Source organism: Saccopteryx leptura, chromosome 11, assembly GCF_036850995.1.
Source record: "Saccopteryx leptura isolate mSacLep1 chromosome 11, mSacLep1_pri_phased_curated, whole genome shotgun sequence".
Lineage (NCBI taxonomy): Eukaryota > Metazoa > Chordata > Mammalia > Chiroptera > Emballonuridae > Saccopteryx > Saccopteryx leptura.
In genome coordinates, this window is record NC_089513.1 from 13,966,374 (window position 1) to 13,972,373 (window position 6,000).

A 6,000-nucleotide genomic window follows, 5' to 3' on the forward strand; every position below is an offset into this window, starting at 1 on the left:
AGGTTTTCGTTATTCAGTAATTATTATTTCAAGGAAAGTATATGAAGGTATTATTTGGAACAAAACTTAGATATCTCATAGATATCTAAGGTTAACCTTATTTTTATTATAATGTTAAGTCAACATAATTTAGCAAATATTTTTTATGAGCATCTTCTAGAACATAACCTTGTGCTAAGAATCTGAGAGATGAACATGTAAAAACTCTTACCTATAGGTGAGCTTGTTTATTTCCATTTGCTTTTAGCTCTCATATAAACTGCATGTAAGCTATAAAATCGAAATGCATTTACAAATTTTCAAAAAGCTATTTAACTGATCAAATTAACAACACAACTTCATATGGCAAATGATACTGTTCTGAAATTAAATTGCTTTCATCGGGTTTAATTATAGAAAGATATAGCTTGGAGTCTGGTTCTATATTTAGTTTTTTTCTGTATTTATCTTCAATAGTGTTAATGACTTAAGTGTATTATAAAGAATTGTATAAATACATTCAAGACTTTGCTTGTTTTGAATATAAGACCGCATCCATATATCAAGTCTTCATACAAGGAGAATCCAAAGGCTGGTTCTCATCATGAATCACCAGATTACTCTGTAAAATTATCTTGTTCATTTGAACATAAGCCTGCCTAGTTTGAATTATTAAACTCAGCATTGAATGGGTAGCTATTCCATCTATTGCAGGTAATAAGAACAGAAGAATTTTCTCTTTGCCTAGTTACTACTACAGTTATTCCTAATGAACCGTTTTGACGATTGGTATGCATAGAGAGACATAAGTATTTTTAACTATGATTATGACCATTGTCAGTACTTAAGGACCAGGAGCTGTCCTAAATGCTTCATGGGGATCAACTCAACCTAGCCCACAACAACCCTTCCAAACAAGTACTGCTGCTGGTCTCACTTATATCGATAGTTAAGGAGAAGTTGAAACACAGAAAGGTTAGGTAGGCAACTTGCCCAAGGTCAGACCAGAGTAAATGACAGTGCTGGGATTTGAACCCAGGCATGTCTGGCTGCACAGCCTGATGTCTAAATCCCCCAATGACGCTGCTGTTGAAGGCGGTGCCAACTATCACAGTGTATTCTCTTCATCATCTAAAACGAGGATTATACTGGGTGCCCTGTCACGACTCCATTCCCTCACCAATTTCCCTTGCTCATTTACACATCAAAGTTGATGTCATTTGGCTTCCATTTGGCGAGATGAAAAATGCAGTTGCACATTTTGTCACTGAAATTACATAGATCAGGGATTTACAAACTATGGCCCGTGGGCCAAATCCTGCCTGCTCCCTGATTTTGTAAGTAAAGTTTGATTACAAACACAGCCACACCCATTCATTTATCATCTATGCATGGGCTGTGTTTTGCACCACAGAGCTGAGTTATGTAATTGCAATAAAAACCACATGGCCTAGAAAAGCCTAAAACATTTACTATCTGGACCTTTGCACATGAAGTTTGATGGCTCGTAACCCAGATGAAATAAATCGTGTTCATATGATTTTTTTTTTATATAGACTATCATCAAGATGCGAACACACAGTTTCTCCGAGAGAACGCTGGAGGCTTGGATGCCAGTTTGAGAAGTTATTTTTGAGAGATGCAGGCTTGGAGTATTTCAGTGACTTTCAAAGGCAGAACAAAGCAAAGCGTTCCAGTTTCTTTGAAAGAATTTGTAAACTGGATTCATGTACCTGCTCTGAGGATTCTGAGTAGCTCTTCATATATAGCAGGCATGTTTCCACATTTGGACCAGGACTTGTGACATCACCTCCCTGGCACATGCAGGACTGTATTTCCTACCCTCCTTCTGGTTGAAAGGGGCCATCTGACTCATTCTGGTCAACGAGCCAAGAGCAGATGTGATGTGTGCTTTCTGAGCCAGAGCTTTGACTTATTGGTGCAAGACACTCCTGGCACTCTATCTTTCTAGCACAACGGGGGACATTCAAGATGGTGGCTGCCCCATCGGCCACGAGCCACAATCCTGAACGAGCATCATTCACAAAGTCTTCTTTCCGGCCCCCTGGGGATACTTAACATGAGGGAGAAAGAATAAGCCTTTGCATTAGTTTGCCAGGGCTGTTATAACCCAAGATCGCAGAGCGGATGGTTTAACAACCAACAGAAATGTACTGCCTCACCATTTCAAAGGTCAGAAGTCAGTGAGCAAAGTCCTGCAGCCTTGGTTCTCTCAGAGGGCGGCAAGGGAAGGGTCTGTTTCAAGCCTCTGTCCTTGGCTTAGAGACGACCATCTTCTCTCCTTACGGTCCTATTGTCTTCCCTCTATGTGTCTGTGTCCAGATTTTCTCTTCTAATAAGGGACACCAGTCCTCTTGGAGCAGAGCCCATCCTAATGACCTCATTTTAACTTAATTACCTCTCAACGATTCTATGTCCAAATATGGTCACATTCTGAGGTACTGAGAGTAAGGACTTGGACATATGAATATTTGGGGGGGTGTAGGGAATGGGGAAGATATAGTTTAGCCCTTAACAACCTTTATTATTTTAAGCTACTGAGATTTGGGGGTTGTCTAGCACCACAGCATAACCCAGACGATCCTCCCAGATACAAAGGAACAGTCACGTGGAGTCTCAAAACTGACAGCGACCCTGAGTTGTCTGTGCATATTTATGACCCTATTAAAAACAACACCAGGGACTTCATTATTTTTTTTAAAGTTACATGTGTCATAGCATGAATAAATTAGCTCACAGAAATATGCTTAAAGCTGGAACATCATTATTTTTCTTTCCATTTTAGGAAGTTGAGGTCCAGGGAAGATAAATGTTTCTACCCAGCAGATAGGAAAGTCCCCGCCCCTGGATGACTCTCCATCACGTGCGCATTCCAAGCTGCCCGGCCACCTTCCTGCCTCCCCAGGACCCAAGGTGGCCACGCCAAGTCACCCAGGCGGCACTTGTTCCCCTGGGCCAGACCTGTCAGTGACTCTCCAGAGCCTGTCACGGTTGGTTATGATGGTTATGAACTCTTGATGGATGCCTCTTGCTCACTTCAATGTCATCCTCCAACTTGTGGCAGATTAATTCTTTAATCACTTGTTTGAGTTTTTCACTTAATACTAAGCCTCACATTTTATTTCCTTCTGGGCACACAACTCTCAGGGAACGAAGGGGAGGTTTGCTTCTCCAGGGGAGGTCCTCAGGCTCTGGTATTGTGTTCACCAGGGAAGGACCTACCCTCAGCATTCACTTCCTGAGGCTGCTGTCACAAGCTATCACAACCTTGGTGACTGGGAACAAAAGACATGTGTTCTCTCAGGAAGGGAGATCAGAAGTCTGAAACCAAGGTGTTATCAGGGCTGATGTCCTCTGGAGGTCCTCAAGGAGAATCCTTCCCACCCCATCCGGCTTCTGGGGCTCCCGGCTGTCCTCGGCTTCCTGGCTGTCACTCCCGTCTCCGCCTGTCTTCACATGGCCTCTCCCTGTCATGTCTCAAACCTCCCTCTGCCTGTCTCCTACAGGACGCTGTCACTGGATTTAAGGTCCACCTAGATAATGCAGGATGGTTTCATCTCAAGACCCTTAACTCACATCTGCAAAGACCCTTTTTCCAAATAAGGTCACACCCCCAGCTTCAAAACTTAGGATGGGGCTCTATGCTTTGCAGGCCATTCTTCAACCCACCACACTCTCTGTGTCGCATCATGAAAACACAGTAGCTTTAACCTTCACAAGAACCTTCCGAAAGTGCAATGTGCCCCCTAAAAGATAAGAAAATCAAGGCAATGAGAACTTAAGCTATTAGACTTGATCTGAGGTTTAATAGCTCCATCAATGTCCAGGCTAGCATTCTCCCCAGGAAGGTCTAACTCCACTCTGTTAGCGTTGAGAGGGAGAGAGCAACATGATGTATGATGTTTCTTTCACACCAAAAGATAAATGTAGCAACAATGGGCCAACATTCCAGGAAGGCAGATTGTTGGCTCAGTCCAGGGGAGAATCCTGTAACAGCTAAAGCCGCCCAGTAAGGAGCAGGCTGCCCTGGGGCTCCCCAAGGGTCCTTGCACTGAGCATCCAGCCAGAAGTTGACAAACATCTGCCATGGATGCATTAAGGAATTCCGCTCCGGAAGAAGGTTGTTGGACCAGTGGAACTTGCTGAGAGATACGTGTGCTTTCTTCAATGAGGCACTAACAAATGTTAGGCAGTTCTACAGAAGCCTGGCGTTCTAGGATTTGCAATATTAAATCCATAGCGGTCAACGTCTTCCAAATCTTACCATTAAAACCAAAGGAAAGCAGTATTGAACCAGGTTCATTTTCTGGTCTGCTTTTTATATTATGTTCTCTCTCTCTTTTAGGATTAATTTTATATTTGTTATATTTGCTTTTCCTTTGTACACTAAGAACAATAGTACTTACATTCTATAGCATTCCTGAGACATGAATGAGGCCTGAATTCTCCGTTCCTTTAACAACTTACTCCTCGCATGTCAAATATCAATCTATATATAAGGTCTACCAGAAAGTTCTGTCCATTTTTGGAATAAAACAAAATACAAATTTTTCTTACCGTCAAGAAACTTTATTAAATAATATAATTGCTATTACTATTAACGATTTCTTGCCAGCGTGAAGGCAATTTGTATATCCCATTTTTGAAAAATGTTTTATCTTTTGATGCGAAAAATTGAACCAGTGCTTGTTTGATATCTTCTTCATTTTTTAATTTTTTGCCCTTCAAAAAATTTTGTAAGGACAAAAACAAGTGATAGTCGGAGGGTGCTAAGTCCGGGGAATATGATGGATGTGACAGACATGCTTCTGTAGCATTTCTTCCTTGTTGAAATTCATAAAAATTATAGTGGCGTAAATGAACTTTATCAGTAGCCATGGGTACGCTATTGCTTCACACATAAAACTAACGTGAATCAACTTTGTTTTAGTTAATTTGCTACATCAGTATGTATACATTAAGTGATAAAAATAGAGAGGCACACATGCACCAAATAAACATGTGCTTACATGTCGAAACTTGTTGTGATAGAGAAACGGACAGAACTTTCCAGTAGACCTTATACTTTATTCTACAAGGTTTTGGTTTCTTGGGCTGTGTGTTCAGAGACTCTGGTATAAGAACCTCTTGGCATCTTCTGTTTGATTACGATTCTCCATTTTTCATGGGTTGAATGTCTTCATTCTGAAAGTCTAAGAGCTCTGACACAGGAAATGGGTGATCTGAATTCAGTAACAATATAACAACCGCTGACATTTCCCTAGTACTTACTATGTACCAGGTCCCTGTGTACTCTGAATATGTGAACTCATTTAATCTTTGTAACCCCTCTGTGCAGTGGGTACTGTTCTAAAGTACCCCATTCTAAAGATGAGGAAACAGAGGCACGAGGGAGTTAAGTAGTTTGCAAGGAGCAGGGCCAGGGTTCAAATCCAGGCCGTTGGTTCTGTGACCCCACCCTTAATCTGTGCTCTTTTGCCTTGAGTTTCAGGCCTGTTGACAGCGAAGGGACCCCGGGAGAGTTGTCCACTTTCTTGGGCGGTGGCTTCCTCGTCTGGGAAATAAAGGACTGTGCAGGTGCTCTGTCACCTCCACCTCTGAGGCTGCAGGAGGCGGCATTTCCAGGTGGTGACACTGTGTCCACCTGAGGCTCTCTCTCTGTCACACCTGTGAGCCAGCCACGAACCCCCAATTCTCTGAAGGGAGGGCTCCCAGTCTGTTGGCAGAGATCTCTGCGCATGAAAATAACATCATGTGACTCGGAACTGCCTTCCACGTGCGGCTGTCCCCTTCTCTGTGCCAACTGTGACCCACTGCCCTCACCTAGTCCAACGGGCAGCTGGAGAGACTGCTCAGCATGCATTGAAATGCCCTCCCCACCCTTAGTTACTTATTGGTGTTCCCTAACTTCTTCCTGGCAAAATGTTCCATCCACCGTGTACGGTAGATTCATTTATTCATTCACCCCTTACACCTTTATTGAGTGCTGTGGTACACCAA

At 42.6% G+C, this 6,000-nt stretch overlaps 1 pseudogene; it reads left to right on the forward strand.

The window, feature by feature from the left end:
• Window positions 1-5,648, forward strand: part of LOC136383434 (mediator of RNA polymerase II transcription subunit 7-like) — a 28,789-nt pseudogene extending 23,141 nt beyond the window's left edge.
• Window positions 5,649-6,000: the final 352 nt, after the last annotated feature.